This window comes from Ursus maritimus, unplaced genomic scaffold (genome assembly GCF_017311325.1).
Source record: "Ursus maritimus isolate PB19 unplaced genomic scaffold, ASM1731132v1 scaffold_35, whole genome shotgun sequence".
Taxonomy (NCBI): domain Eukaryota; kingdom Metazoa; phylum Chordata; class Mammalia; order Carnivora; family Ursidae; genus Ursus; species Ursus maritimus.
In genome coordinates this window covers 18,215,280-18,232,406 of record NW_024426119.1, presented here as the reverse complement: position 1 = coordinate 18,232,406, position 17,127 = coordinate 18,215,280, and the positions used below count along the sequence as shown (strand labels likewise).

General features: G+C 36.7%; 1 protein-coding gene and 1 pseudogene across 1 annotated transcript in view; one reads left to right on the top strand and one right to left on the bottom strand.

Moving 5' to 3' along the window:
* The window catches only part of NEDD4 (NEDD4 E3 ubiquitin protein ligase), a 130,470-nt gene that overhangs the window by 99,575 nt on the left and 13,768 nt on the right, over nucleotides 1–17,127 (bottom strand). The gene's annotated exons all lie outside the window — the stretch shown is intronic.
* LOC121099777 lies at nucleotides 2,294–15,337 on the top strand (annotated as a pseudogene).

Sequence of the window (17,127 nt, the reverse complement as noted above, 5' to 3'; positions counted from 1 at the left end):
GTTGTGATTTAAACAGGCATATATTTTTAAGTTATAAAAACAACAAAATCTTTTTCATATTCCCAGATATTAACCATTTCCTTATTCTTTTCTGAAGATCTGAGTTTCCATCTATACTTATTCATTTTTTAGATGGAAGAACTTCCTTTACCTCTTCTAATGGTTCAGGTCTACCAATAATAAAATCTTACAGTTTTATCTGAAAATGTTATTATTTTGTCATCATCCTGAAGGATATTTTCACTGAATACAGAATTCTGGATTGACAGTTGTTATTCTACTGTTCCAATTTCTTCTGGCCTCCATATAGTTTCTGGGAGAAGTCAACTCCTTAACTGAATTGTAGTTCCCACGTATGTAATATGTCATTTTCTTTCTTCTTTTATGTCAGATTTTTTCTTTATACTTGGCTTTCCACAGTTTGACTATGATGTGCCTCAGTAGTTCTTCTTAGTGTTATTGTGTTTGGGATTTTGAATACTATATATTTGTATCTTTCATCAAATTTTTAAAAGTTGCCACTATTTCTTTAAAAAATGTTTTATCTCATTTTTTCCCCTCTCCTCTATTTCTAGGACTTTGATTTCATGTATGTTAGACTGTCTCTGATATCTAAGAAGTCCCTGAGTCGCTGTTCATTTTTAAAAATTATTTTTCAATCTTTGTCTCTCTCTCTCTTTTAAGTAGGCTCCATACCTAGGTGGAGCTCCAAGGCAGGGCCTGAACTCCCCACCTTGAGACTAAGACCTGAGCTGAGATCAAGAGTTGGACCCTTAACCAACTGAGCCACCCAGGTGCCCCATCCCCTCATTTGCTAATTAGGAAATAATTTCTACTGATCTAATTTTAAGTTCAGTTAAGTTTTCTCTTCATCTGAATTCTGCTGTTAATTCTACCTGATTTCTAATTTCAATATTGTAATTTTCAGTTCTAGAATTCTCATTTTTATGGTTTCTATCTCATTCTTGAGATTTCTAATCTTTGGTAGATACAATATCAAGAGTATTAACATGTTTTTGAGCGTATTTTCTTTTTCTACTGAGAATGTGTTCCATTTTCCTATGATTCTTTTATAGATCAAAAAATAATTCTGGCTTATATCCTGGACATTGTAAGTACTAAGTTGTAGAGACTCTGGATTCTGCAAACTTTCTCTGAGATTATTTGTTTTATTTTATTATCCAATTAATTATCTTATCTGGATGAGAACCACAACCATGTTTCTTAAGAGCAGCAACTCTTATCTCTCATTCAGATCTTTTTGTCTTTAGCTCAAGTTGCTTTGAATCTGCTATCACATTTGTGATTCAGGGGTCAGCAGATATCCATAGATACAGTTTGGGAATTCCAGGTAATTAATGAGAAATATAAAAACCTTACGGACAAAATTATAAAAAGTTATTGAAGAACACAAAGAAGACTTAGATAAATGAAGAAATTCACTTCTGTGTTCATGGATGAAATATTCCATGTTATTGTCTGTTTTCTCCAAAATAACCTATGAATGCAACACAATTCCAACTCCCCCACCTAGATTTTGCACTATGGATTTTAACAATAATTGTAAAATTCATAGGGAAGTAAAAATGAATACAGAAGTAATATCTTATACTGTATACAAAAACAAATTCCAGATACATTAAAGTCTTATAAGCAAAAAAGAAAACTTAAAAATTTCATAGGGAATTTTAGAATATTCATGACAGGGTAGGAAAGGATTTTAAAGCATACAAACTCTAACGGTGAAAATTAAAATTATATGCCTTTTTGCCATTGGAAATTATATACCTTTTGTATGGAGAAGAGACGCCATGAACAAAATGAGAAGTCAAGGGGACAGACAAGGAGGAAGTTATCTAAATGTGTGCCATTGACAAATTATGATTATCCAGAATATATTTAAAAAAACTCCTAAAACCAATAAGTAAAATACAAACAACCTTAGGTAGGAGAAATCACAGAGTAATAGACAATAAACACGCGAACATATTTTCAATCTCAGTAATTAGGGGAAAACTCTAATATGCTGTTGCAGAAGTATAAATTGAAGAATCATTTTAAAGAAAATCTACTAAAGTCTAAATCAATAACCAGAAATTCCATTTTAGTCTATCCCCTAGATATAACTTCTCAATTATACTCAAGGACATAACATAGTTAGTATACACGGCAGCTTGTAAGATCAACTAAATACGAAATAGATGTTGCCCAATAGATAGCAACTCTAATGGATTCTATGATACAGTCATTCCGGTAGGCAGTTGACATATATTATCCCATTTAATCATCCAACATGCCTGGAAGGCAGGCACCATCATTATTACCAGGTATTACAGATAAGGAAACGCTGGGAGAGGTGAGTAACCTCACCAGCTAGAAGGGGTCGAGCCAGGTCTGGAGCTCGGATCTGATTATGGTGGTTAGCCATTATACCTGCTGTCTCAGGTCAGAACAGGATTATTCTTTTGCTATTCACTCAGTACTTTGTAAATACCAGGCACTTAATATTCATTCTGATACCTAACTCACCAACTAAATGAGGTAGGTACTAGGTTAAAACCATTTTACAAAAGAGGAAAGTACTTGGAGAGAGGTTAAATCACTTTCCTCAAATCCATCTGCTGCTAAAAAGTAGATGTAGGACTTCTTAACTAGGCAAACTGATGGTTACCAGAAGGGGCAGGGGGATGGGTTAATAGGTGATGGGGGGGTTAAGGATGCACTTGTGTGAGCACTGGGTTGTCATGGAAGAGTTGAATCACTAATTGTACACCTAAACTAATATACTGTATGTTAACTAACCGAATTTAAATTAAAAGAAAAAAGATTCTCTGTTCTATCCAAGATAATTAGGAGCATGGAGTCAGGTGTTCTAGTGCTGGGTGTGCTGCTAATTTGGTGTGTGACTCCAGGCAAGTTCCTTAACTTCCCTGAGTCTCAACTTCCTAGTCCTACCTCATTAGGTGGTGGGAGTCAGGGAGAGAATATGGGGGAAACCTATGTCAGAGTGCTTGACACACAGTGAATACCAGTAAATGCTAACTGTTACTATTAGCTGTTTGGCTCTGATATTTGATAGTGAAATAAAAGCATTATCCTCAAGCATTCTCTTAGTAGATGAAATGAGGAAAATTTAGATAGCATATAAATAACGTAATTCTCCCAGCCTCCCAGGCACCCTCTATCTATTATTCTTGGCCTTAGATGAACTGTGTCTTTGCAAATACACACCCTTGCATATGCTTAACAGCCCACATTACAGTTCCTTGAAAAAGAATCACCATTCTTTGGAACTCAGTCATTAGTTGGAAGCCAACAGTAGGCAAGCTCATGGATTTCCTGCTTACACCTTTGTAAATACGCTTGGTCTTGGTTGGTCATATGAATAAGCTTACAGGCACAACTTAAGAGGCAAGTGACACCATTCATTTTTCTCCTCCATCAGTTTAATGTGCCACCTCATAGCTCCACACAAGAGAGAGTCCAAATCGCTTAGCTTGTGCATCAGAGATGCCAAATGAAGTTATAGAATTTTACCTCTCAAAGCATGTGTGGGTCAGATCGAATGTTAAAGGAAGTGGACATGAACCAGGCCTTGCTGCTCTGTCCACTTTGCCTTTGAGGCTTAGTCGTCTCAGTCATGTTCATTGAGTACCTGCTGCATGAAAATTGGACATTCGAGGTCAACAAGACAGGATCCCATCTCAGTAATTCACTAGTGACCTGAAACACTAGGTAGAGCACAGTTCATGCTGTAATAGAGGGAAAATGACCGTAGGTGGCACGGAGAGGGTGACAACAGACACACTTATGGTGTGGGTTTTTTTAATCCTTGAGGGAGGATTTTTTTCTTATCCATATAAGTGATAAATTTTGTTTTTCTTTAACTCCTTCCTTAATCTGCATTAGAATTGGCATCTGTTATATGATACATAATTGCATGGCCCTGGAATACCTTGGCGTGTACTAACTGCTCCACAGAGGTGTTTCTAACTCCCCCGAACTGCTCCATAAACTCTAAACCCCCAAAGGAGCTCATTCTGAATCATGAATTCCCTACAGCTACCATCTAATAAACTTTAGCTCTAAATATAATTAAATGTATTATTGCCACTTGTTTTTGACCCAAGTAAATATTTCTGGAACATATTTAAATAAGTATCTTTGTTATTTCTTCCAAAAATATGTTAAAATATTTTTCCAAAAATATGTTAAAATCTAATGTGGGTAGAACTGGAATATACTTTAATAAATATAATTTAATATATACTTCCTATAGCAGTAAAAAAGATAAACACAATCTCAGTATGGAAATACACAAAAGGTGGTTTAAAAATTTTTAAAATCTGTATGTATCTAAATTTTAGTTTAAACAGATCAAACTAGCATTTATTTTTTCTAGTTTCTAGTGTCTCAAGTAAAAGATTTGATTTTTAGGGAAGTTAAGGCTATGTTAATAAGAGAGAGGAATTGAGCATGACATTTTATGTTTTGACGGTAACGACCTTGTTTGGGTAAAGTTAATTTCTCATATAGCAATAGTTCTCCACGCACTACAAATACGTGATATTAAGAGATTGACAAGAAAGCTCACAGCAGTGCTGCCTTTTGAAGCACCTTAGGCCCACCTGTAGGTGAAAAACAAATACTTTGTTTGGTGTTGGTAGCTAAGCACTGCTGTCCTCCTTAGTGAGGTCCAGGATACACCACCACTTCATCCTGATTGCTGTTCCCTTGATGATTAGCACTAGTGTCCTTTTGACCTTCAGAAATGCCCATAGATCACTGGGATACCAAGGTGTCATGTTTTTCTAAATAGAGATGCTTGATCTTCACTCATTCTGAATTTAAATTTTGTGTATATTATATGATATTTTGTAGAGTGATGACAGAGAAACAGATACAGCATCAGGAAAGTTAAAGTTACCAGCTCAGCAGACACAAGAAGAGCCCAAGTCAACCAATCTTAGCAGCTCTCTGCGCATGACGCCCCTGTCTTCTGTATGTAAACACAGGCTCCGTGTTAATATCTTTTGGCGCTTTCCGCGGAACCTTGTTCTATCATGCTCCTGCTTGCTACAGAACGGCCTCCTGTTGTACCCCCAGATGCCAAGGGCACAAGCTTTTTCTCTAACCCAGAATTAGCTTCTTGGCTAGCTAAATCTTTGTTTTTTCTTTAAGCATAAAAGAGTTCATATCCATTATAAACAGAATATGGTTTTTTTGAATGTAATTGCTTCAAAAAATAAACCTCACTACCAACAAGATGAACCGCTACATTTTTCTGTGCAAAAATGGGATAACTTTTTGTAAAGCCTGCTTGTATCGGATATGTTTTATAGTTCTGTTTGCAGGTATAGGATTGTGCCTGTCTTTAGCAAACATGTAGAATTAAAGTACTGATTCACATAAAATAGAGCAGTGATTTTTGCCTTACAGAAGGTTCAGGGAAGGATTTTTAAAGGGAAATCTCCTAAGTGTAGCGTTGTTCAGGTTCCATGTCGAAAATGTGACTTCATCAGAACTCCTTTCATAAAGTAAGGTCATCATGTAAAAGCGTGAGTATGTGTGTATATATATGGAAAGATACCATTACTGGCTACCTCTTACCCAGATAGTTCTCTGTTATACGCACTATCTCACCAGGTATGCTAACCAAATGATAAAGCTGCACTAAATCTCTTACTAGCCTTCCATTTTTTCTAAACTTTTAAAAAAATCTGTTTAAATTGAATTTCTGCTGATGATACTCAAAAAGTATGGCCTGAGGAAGGCTTTCAACTGCCTTCATCAATCATCCATTCTCTACCCTTCCTGACCCTAAAGGCGATGGCTCACAAGCACTTCAGATTCAGTGGATGGGTAACATAGTAAGATTCCTTTAGTGCCTTGGAAATTTGATAGAGCAACGTGTTGTCACTGTGATTTGTGTGCCTGAGGTTTCTCACATGCTCTTCTTTAACATCTTAAATACTAAGCTTGCCTTAAAAATGGAACTCTGAATGCTCTCTATCATAAAAATCCCCTGCTTAAATGAGCCAGCATCTAAATAACTTGCTTTGAAATGAGCCAGCATCTAAATAACTTTGCATTTCACTTGTCATCTGTATCTTTTAGAGGCAATTTTTTGAAAACACTAGTCATGTCATATATCATGTCAGGTTGTCTGTGCTGGTCTGTCTTTATGCCCTCTTATTAACTGCTTTAAATGCAAACTAGAGAAAATAATGGATAAAAGCCACAAGATTATATTCATGATGCTTATGCTAAATCTTTTATTGTAAACAAGATAGGAACAAACACTTATGTTTCCAATGCCTTCAGGTGAGCGGCAGTGTGATGAGCTGCTACAGTGGAGACTTTGGCAATCTGGAAGGAAAGGAAATATTCAGTTTGCAGTCGACTATGTGGACTCACTGAAGGAGTTACATGTCTTTTGTGGCCCAGTGTAAAGACTTAGTAAGAAGCGATGTCAAAAACAGCCGCTAGACCTCGTAAGATAACTTTGAATCACTTGCTTTTCTCTTTTAATTATTCAGAATCTTGTAGGAATTGGGAAAGTAATTGGAAGGGAGGATATGTGTGACTGTATCAAAAAGAAATGAAAGAAAAACTGGGGGGAAAGCTGTGTTTTGTTTACTCTATAAATATGCCAAACTTATTAAACTATAAAGATGTCAGAGAAGGAGAAAATTGTTTCAAGTGGAAGGACCTCTGGAAGCCATCTTGTCCCATTCGCTCTTAACAGACAAGAAAACCAGGGCCAGAGAAGATAAGTGACTTATTCACATAAACCAGAGTCAGCAGCAAAACGGGGGAATGAGGGCTTGAATCCCAGTCTCTTCCCATGACACTTCAACTTTCTAAAATGAGACATGTCGGGCCATACTTCAGAATGTTCAGTGGTGCAGAAACAGTTAAGATTCTAGAATGAGGTCGTTTAAATTTAAATTATATTTTACAGAAGAACTTTAGGGAAATTACAAGCTCATCTTTCAAACACAGACTTAATTGAATTTCAGTTTATTTGCAAAAAGTTGAATGGTATGCAGAAGTCAGATCCTTAATTATTTTGGTTAGCATAAGCCCGAGACTTTTTTGTGCTTGTTGAGTCAAAACAGTTAGTCATCAATATCCTTTTTTTCCCACATTATCATGGCTTGCTTAGGTATGCTACATCAATTTTTTTAAAAAGTTCTAAAACGCCTAACAAAGCTCTTTTCTAAATAGTAAAACAAAGCTGCCAGTAGAATTAAGAACTACATTAGATGTGTGTCCCCTGCCACCCCCCTATCAAGGCCAAAGGAAGAAAGGGATTCAGGAATATCCTTTAAAATTTTTCAAAACAGTATAAAATGGCCAATTCTGTTGCACTGTGCTTAAAAATTTAAGTATAAAAGGTTTGTTGAGAATATTCATTACTTAACTGCTTTTCTCAGTGTCATGAAATAATTATTTCTGTCACTTACCAATGCATTTTTCAAAGCAGAGATGGAAACATCTTTTATTTTCTGGACCTTTCTTGTTCGTCTACTTCTTTCTTTTCAGATATGTAAAGACCTATTTGTTACTGTGACAAGGGCAAAATGGGCAAGAAGAAAACACTTGTAGTGAAGAAGACTTTGAATCCTGTGTATAATGAGATACTGCGGGTATCTATGAACTGTCTGTCTAGGAAAATCCTAAATGTGATGAGCTTTCACTGGGTGATTGTGTGTCGATAGCTATGTCTTCTTGGGTAGTATCTCTCACAGATGAAGTCAGTCATGGAGAGAGAAGGGGAAGGGATAAACATGTTCTGAGAAACTTGCTTTTGTGCATGGACCACCACACCATGAATGCTGTATTATGCCTTTCTGTCATTCACTCCCCACATTACCCCACCAGAGGGTATTACCTGCCCTCACACATGAGGCTTAGAGAAACAAAGGAGTTTGCTGAAAGATACATACCTGAAAACATGGAGCATTGTAAATCCAAAGGCGCTACCAGAAGCACTTTGATCATGTTATTTCTCTGCTTAAAAATCTTTCAGGATTCTTATTACCCTTAGGAGGCAAGTCCATCCTTACCGTAAGCCACCAGTCTCTTCACACCCCAAGCTCCATCCTCATCTTTCCACTTTCAGAGTCTTTGTTCAGATCACCCTGATGGCTTTCTGTTCTTTGAGGAATGGAAGTGTACATTTTCTCACACTGCTGAACCTGGTGTTCCATCAGGATAGAGTACTCTCTTTCCCATATCCTATCCTTGGTATCTCCTCCAGCTTTAAATGCCTCTTCCCATGAGAAGCTGAACTTAACACCTCAGTCCCCCTGGTCTGCTGCCTCAGGCACTCTGTTTTATATGGGCTTTTAACCATTGGCTTCATTTGTTTGCTTTCCCATTATAAGTTTCCCATTATAAGTAAGTTCCAGGAGGGCAGTAGACTGCACCCCATGTCATTCATCAGCTCTTGTGCCTGTGGGCAGATGGCTTAACCTCTGTTCTTCAGATCTGCAAAGGGAGGCAATAATAGTACCTGCCTCTACTTCAGTAGTTGTGAACATTAAGAGTTAATATGTGCAGAGGATTAGTATACATTAAACACATAAATGTTGACTCTAGTACAATGTCTGGATAGGTACTCTAAGAAATGTTTATTGGAAGGAGATGGATGGACAGATGCGTGAGCTGGAAAATATGCATGTCTCAAATACCCCAGACTTTTTTTCCCCAGACTGTATAAGCATAAGGCTGCCTTAGTCATGATAATGTAAAACTAAAAATATAAGAAGTGTTCTTCATTTCCCCTTTCTGAAAGTTCGTCCCACTATTTGATTCTCCTCTGAGGAAAGAAGCAGAATTAAATTAATTTTCAGTCCTTCACGGGTCAGTTTTTATGGATTTTTCTTGTAGCCACTTTTTAATTACAGTTTGACTGCGGTATACCCTCAGGACGCTAGCTATTTCTGGGTCAGCTACTTCAACCCTATACTCAGGAAAAGCCAGCTAATTTAAATGGTAAATCCTCAGAGAAAGGCAAGACTGCTCCAACTGAAATGGATATTCAAGTAGTACATCATAAGGCCAAATAGAAAGATTATTATTTTTAGATTAGAAGTACTATTATCCCTTCCATGATTATATAATCTAGATTGACTGCATTTTAGATGAAAAACTGTTAAGATGCCAAATATTTTCCACTTAACCATATGAAGCAGGAAACAAATATATCTTTTCTTGAAAATATCTGTTGCAGGATATCTATAGTGGGAGATGTTTGGGTAAAATGGGGGAAGTGATATATGGGAATTCTCTGTACTTTCTGCTCAATTTGCTATAAATCTGAAACTGCTTCGAAAAATAGAGTCTATTAGAAAATACCTTGTCCTTAGGTAGAAAACAGACCACAGGATTAAACTTCATTAGTATTTTTAGACTAAATTGGATTTATATCTAGTTTGAACTAAAAACATCCAGCAAAAATGAAGAATTGGGCTTTTTGTTTTTAGGAGAGCTATTACTGGCTATGATATTTGAACTGTGGTTTGCTTTTCCAGAAGCAGAAAGAAAAATCAGCTTTTGTGAAAGATGGATTTAGCTCTCTTGAAACAAGACACTTAAAAATAAGATGACTGCAATATTTTTGAGATTTGGAATGTTAACAGTTGAGAAAACGTGATCTGCACAAATGACTTTTCTCTTCATCTCTGTGTCATAATCCTTGGTATAAAAATAATATTATTTTACCACTTAATTTCCTTCTTGATCTGCAGTATAAAATCGAAAAGCAAATCTTAAACACAAAAGCTGAACCTCTCTGTTTGGCATCGGGATACATTTAAGCGCAATAGTTTTCTAGAGAAGTGGAACTTGACTTGAAACTTGGGACTGGGACAAACAAACAGAATAAACAATTGAAGTGGTACCCCTCTGAAGCGAAAGGTGCAAGTGCAGACTTGTTGGTCTTCTTGTTGGTTGGTTGGTTGGTTAGTTGGTTTGAGGCCTGGTGTATAAGAGAAAGCTACTATAATCACATTTTAATTCATAATGGTTATCCATAGTTTGGGTCATTACATCTTTCACTTAGCACCATGTTCTTTTTTTAATTTTTATTTGTTTTTTTAGAAAGAGAGAGCTCTGTGCAAGTAGGGGGAGATTGAGAGAGAGGGAGAGAGGGGGAATCTTAAGCAGGTTCCATGCTCAGTGTAGAACCCTACACTGGGCTCCGAACTCACGGCCCTGAGATCATGACCTGAGCCAAAATCGAGAGTGATGTTGAATCACTGAGCCACCCAGGTGCGCCTGTCCCATATGTCTATTATGCTCTTTCTGTATTTGCTATTCTTTTTTTCCTCTCTAGATTTCAGGCTGGCTAGTTTTTAACCTATCTTTCAGCTTAATAATTTTTCTTATCTGCTATGTCTAAACAACCATCTACATACAAGTTCAAACATTATATTTTTCAGATTTATATTTTCATTTGATTTTTATAGACCACTTCTCTGCTAAAATTCTATCTTGACATTATCTCTATGAACGTATTAATCAAAGTTATCTAAGGTATCTATCTGAAACCTAGTATCTTAAACATTTATAACAATTTTTTATCTTAGTTCGTCATTTGGTCCTTTGTCCTGGTGTATGCCCGCTTGGTTTTTATTGCACATTAGACATTATATATTAAAAACTCTAGGGATACTTATACGCTTTTACTTTTTTGTTTCTGACACAGGGTAGGGACAGATCACCTTAATCTAATCTGAGAATGAACTGACTAGAAGTTGGGTTCGCTTTCTCGTGGTCTGATGTAGTTTTTGCTTACCCATATTCCTAGGCTATGACCCTTCAGAGGTTCCAAGTGAAAGCCGCAGGAAAGTAGTTTCAAATTTTAGCATGCATCCAGTTCACCTGGAAGGACTTATTAAAAACACACTACTCTCCGGCCCTGTTCCCAAGGTTTCTGAGTCAGTAAGACTGGGCCCTAGAATAAGGCATTTCCAACAAGTTCCCAGCACGTTAATTGCTCATGCAGAGTATGGCCTGGGGAACCATACTTTAAGAACCACTGATCTAGGGTATTTTTAAGGTTATTCCATTCTTTGCTGGCTGTGAACTCCAATTTTGTCTCCCTGTCCCACAAGACTGGCGAAAGTCGTGCTCAGGCTTCTTAGTCTCTTTCAGGTAGGCTTTTATGTGCTAGTTTAAAAAATCAGCTGATGCCTCAACATGAAAAGTAAGAATGTCAGGCTCAAAGATCTTGTCCATTTGAGTCCTTGTCTATATTAATAATTTTTTTAGCTCCTTCAAATAAATTGCTTATCCAGTTTTTTTTTATTGTTCTCAGTGTGAGGGTTGCGTGAAATCCCCAGCCAGAAGTGATAAATAGCAACACAAGAAATCATTGTTTAGTATCTACATAATACAACACTTTCACTTGAGAAATGGTTCCCAAATAGTGCATCAAAATCACCTGAAGTCAAGTGAGAAAAGACAATTATCATATGGTTTCACTCATTTATGGAACTTCTAAGAAGTAGGAAGATTGATAGGAGAAGAAAGGGAAGAAGAAAAGGGGGGGTAAACAGAAGGGGGAATGAACCATGAGAGACTATGGACTTTGGGAAACAAAACTGAGGGCTTTGGGGAGGGGGAATGGGATAGGTCGGTGATGGGTATTATGAGGGCACGTGATTGCATGGTGCACTGCGTTATGCAAGTAATGAATCATCGAACTTACATCAAAAACTAGGATGTACTGTGCGAGACTAACATAGTAAAAAAAAAGATTATTTAAAAAAAAAAAAAAAGAAACTGAAAAAAAAAATAAATAAAATCACCTGAAGCCCTTATTTGGGCCTTCCTCAGAAGATGTCAAGAGCTTTTCATTTTAAACTAACTTCCCTTATGTTTCTGATGATAGCCATGCTTTGGCAATAAGACTTCTAAAGGACCAGAATTTGAAAGTAAAACCATCTTTCTTATACTTGAAAATAATAGACATATATATTTTTAAATTATTGTCCGTCTTTTTGTTATTCTTAGAGATCTCACATGATGTGATCTGAAACAATCAGGTTAATGTGCAGCTTTGAAAATGTAATGTTTGGCTTTTCTTCCCTCTACTTTCCCACATTCTTCTTACTCAAAGAAAGAGAATAATACAAATAAATAGTTTTATGTGCTGGCTGGGTTACCAACAAAAATATTTGTGTTTTTATAAAACCAAAGCATCACAGGACATTTCTCCTATCTCCAAGAAAGCATTCTGATTTCTCTACCATCTCTGGACTAAAGGCCTTGAGATGTTTTCTGGGTACCAAGCAAGTTTTTTCAAGATACACACATATAGCTTTCCAGATATAAAAGCAAGAGTTCAGCTCTGGATGGGGGAAGGAAATTTTAATCCTGGGGCACTCATGGATGATACATAGTCTCAGAATTGAAGCAGTTATGGTCCTATAACAGAGAACCAATAAACAGTAAAAGTCATTTGTGTCTTACACCTACTGACAGTCCTTCATTTTCCAGACAGCACCAGCTGCCTTGAAGCGGAAACAGAGGTGAAATGAAGTTAGCTCTCCAGTATGTCCCAGAGCCAATTCCTGGTATGCAATGATTTTCCATCCAAATTTATGCCCTTCCTGGATCCTTCCCTTCCCAAGGATTTCTTTTGGACTCTTATGATATTTTCAAAGGTGAAACCCTACAGATTTATTAACTTAGTAATTGTATGGACCAAATAATTTACAGTAGACAAATTCTCTCTTTTTTTTTTTTATTGTCGTAAAAACACAAAACATAAAAATTTGCCATCTTAGCCATTTTTAAGTGTACCATTTGTAGTGTTACGTATATTCACATTGTTATGAAGGGAGAGCTCTAGAACTTTTTCATTCTGCATATATGAAACTCTGTACCCATTAAACTATACCCTTGCATTGTCCTTCACCTAGCCCCTGGTAACTACCATCACCTTCTGATTCCATGAAGAAAAAAAAAATCCTCATTTTACAAAAATTCTCTTAGTTTATAGTCCTTGTTTTAATTTCACCTCACTCTCCAAAAAGTTGGTATTTGCACAACAGGAATGGCCTTTACCGTATTCCAGAATTTGGACCTGTTGGTAGTGTTATGGTAAGAATGGAGCCTGAGGTTCTTCACAGGTGAGAATCAAAAGAATGCATATGAAGCTCCTAGGAAATTAGAGTTCATTGGTTCTCTCCAAGGCCTCAGCAGGGCAGAAAGCTTTTTCCTCAAGGTTCTAATTGCATCTGTGATGTTAGGGCCTCAGGTCTACAGCCCACTTAAAGAACAAGAGACTAGCAAGTAATGAATGCCAGCCCCTCTCATTTCCCAAGAAGTTCCCCAAGTTTTACTCCCTTAAGAATCTGTATGAATGTTATGACTGAAATCAGAGGCTGCAACTCAAATGTTCTCAGTAACCAGGCAGTGAAACTTGTGGGATGAAAGAAATAGTGGATGGTAAGGGCAGTGATTGAACTGAGAAAGGCATTCTAATTCAGTTTAAAAAAAAAAGGAATTGGAGGACAAGCAAAACATATCTTTAGGCTCCTATGGTTGCCAAACCACCTTGTTGTTACTTCTAGATCTTCCTAAAAGGCAGATTTCTCTTAATATATATAATTTGTATCCTATCATTTATGGTCCACATGCATAGAAATTCTTGCCACCTCTTTCCTCCACTATCATTTCTTGGTGGTGGGGGCAAAAAGGGACCATGTGTCGCGGATGGCCCACCTTGTCTGACTTCTTGCTCATGTAGCGTTTCTCTCTTACCCTGGAATGTCTGCCTCTTTCACCACAAGTCTTTGGATAGGTTGAGAAGAAGTCCCATCTTTTCCATAAAGCTTCTTCCTGGCTATTTCTTTTCACCCTCACTGATCGTAGATCATCTAGAACATTGCAGTAATAGCTTGGCATTTCATTCTGTATTACGTTTTTATATTTTTATATGAATTATTCTTTTTCTTTGGCTTAAGTGTAAACATTTTCCAAGGACATAGATGCTTTTATTCCTTGTATATCCAATGACATTCCTAGCATAGGCCTGAGCACTCATAGATGCTCAAATTCTGCTTGGCTAACTGGGTTAACCTATTCAGAAAATATGGTAGTGGCCCTTTGTCCATGTGTACCCAGTCTAACCAACACCTGAAGACTAGGCCAACTTCTCAGTACTCCTGTCCTTAACATTAGTTACTATGTGTGTATGTATACAATATTCCCATAAAGTATGTAACCAAATTTCTAACAAGAAGAGTGGTTATATTTCTTAGCCAGTACCTATTCTGATTACTTTATACTCAGTATGTTTCAATTGCCTCCCATTAACAGCACTTGATATTAGTATTAATATTTGAAAGGAATATGCATCTCATTGAGGTGTTTGAATGTAACTATACATGGATGATTTACATACCTGATTTCTAACTTGTCTTGGAAATAAGCCAAAAACTAGAAAAATGATATAGCACTCTGTACTTGGAATTGATATGAATTATTTTTTTAATTTTTAAAAAAAATTTTTTGAAAGAACTAATTAATTAAGAGAGCAAGTCAGCATGAGCAGGGGGAGGGCCAGAGGTGCAGGGAGAGAGAGAATCTCAAGCAGACTCCACGCTGAGCACAGAGCCCAGTGCCATGACTCTGAGATCATGACTCAAGACAAAACCAAGAGTCAGATGTTCAGTTGGAGTGAGCCACCCAGGCATCCCGGGCTGGCTTTTAAGTACTGTGTGATACAGGAAAGTTCAAATTATATCCCCAAACCTATTTCTTCTCCCTCTCTCTCCATCTCTCAATTCACTCTCTTTGGGTTTTTACCATTCTTTTTTTTTTTTTTTAAGATTTTATTTATTTAACAGCAGAGAGAGGACCACAAGAAGGAGTGGAGAGGGAGAAGCAGGCTCTCTTGAGCAGGGAGCCCGATGTGGGCTCGAGCTCAGGACCCGGGATCATGACCTAAGCCAAAAAGGCAGATGCTTAACTTCTCAACTGAGGCACACGAGTGCCCCAATATGAATTATTTTCATAGAACTCTTGAGCTCAGTGCAGCAAGACTGGAAGATTTAGTTAGGAATGTATGGATTTAACCAATTAGGATCATATCCTCAAGCCTCTAGCTAGTATCACTGTGCCAGACCATTTTTAGGTTGGCATCTTTGGATGTCGTATTGCCAAGAGAGGAATGGCAGTGAAATTTCATTTCTGTCCTTTTCCAATTACAGGTAAAAAGCTTCCTACAACGGGAGAAGTGCACATCTGGGTGAAGGAATGTCTTGATCTACCACAGCTAAGGGGGCAGCCATCTAAATTTTTTGTTAAATGGTAATAGCATTGATAACTCCGCTTTCTCTCAGTTGTACCAAAGCCTGGCCTTTGGCTGGTTGTTTTCAGGTCTCAATATCTGTGATGCTGAAACTCATAATTCATGGTTTAAATGACATAACTTGGAACAATGGCGACATGAACTAGGAGGGCTCTATGACATTGAACCTCAAAGGTTTTTAGTTTTAAAACCATGAAGAGGGCATACATACAAAATGAAAACCACGGACCATGAACTCAGATATGGAATGCCTTTCTAGGAGATACATCTGCTGGTGAGGGTAATATTCAGTATAAAAACTCATCAAATTTCTAATGGTAGGATGCCATACCCCTTTGATTCTCTTTTGTGGCGCAGGGAGAATTCTTCTTCCTCCTGTCCCTTGTCCCACCTTTGTGAACTATTTGCAAAAGGTCTTTTGCCCTCATCCTGAAAATATGTAGGAAATGACTTGCTAAACAGACTTTACTAATAGTTTGTCATAGGAGCTAAGACAATTTGAGTTTTTAAGTGGCAAACTTTTTTCTCTGTTATACATATAAATGCCTAGCATCTAGTCAGTAGTAACTAAACAGAGATTAGTGTGTACTCTCTTAGCTCCCGACTAATTTTATCTACATAGATTCTTCCAGAAGACCAGTTATAGCTATTTAAGTTTTTATGCCATTATGTCTGTGATTTTCCCTATGCATATTATTCATAGAGATATCAGCTGGTAAGATTTTCAATATTAGTTTTAGGTGTACAATTTAGTGATTCAACTCTTACATGAAACAACCAGTGCTCACCACAAGTGCACTCCTTAATCCCCATCACCTATTTAACCCATCCCCCTGCCCGCCTCCCCTCTGGTAACCATCAGTTTGTTCTCTATAGTTAAGAGTCAGCTTCTTGGTTTGCCTTTCTCTCTCTTTTTTCCCCTATGCTCATTATTTTAAAAATTCCATTCAATAGATTATACATTAAATAAAACCATAGTATATTGATACTGTAACAAATCAAGTATTAAATTTCCTGGATATCATAATACTGTTTTAAGGTTTTATATAAAGATGTCTTTTGAGATACATATTGAAATATTTAGGGATAAAGTGTGTGATAAAGTACAATTTAGTCTTAAATGTTTCAGCAAATAAAAAACTGAATGTGAGTGTGTGTATGTGTGTGTGTGTGTAAACAAAGGGAATAAGTAAAATGTTACCAATTTGTGGATCTAGCTGCGGTGTATACAGGTGTTCATTATACTACTATTTTAATTGCCCTGTAGATCTTAAATTGTTCAAAATTAAAAGGTAAGAAAATATTATAAAACAGAATGCATATTTTAAAAAATTCCCAATTAAGCAAAACTATCAAACACAAAGAAACAGAATTAATGAGAAATATAAAAAAACCTTTACGGACAAAATTATAAAAAGTTATTGAAGAACACAAAGAAGACTTAGATAAATGAAGAAATTCACTGTGTTCATGGATGGAAATATTCCATGTTATTGTCTGTTTTCTCCAAAATAACCTATGAATGCAACACAATTCCAACTCCCCCCACCCAGATTTTGCCATGGATTTTAACAAATAATTGTAAAATTCATAGGGAAGAGTAAAAATGAATACAGAAGTAATATCTTATACTGTATACAAAAACAAATTCCAGATACATTAAAGTCTTATAAGCAAAAAAGAAAACTTTAAAAATTTCATAGGGAATTTTAGAATACTTTCATGACAGTGGGGTAGGAAAGGATTTTAAAGCATACAAACTCTAACGGGAAAATTAAAATTATATGCCTTTT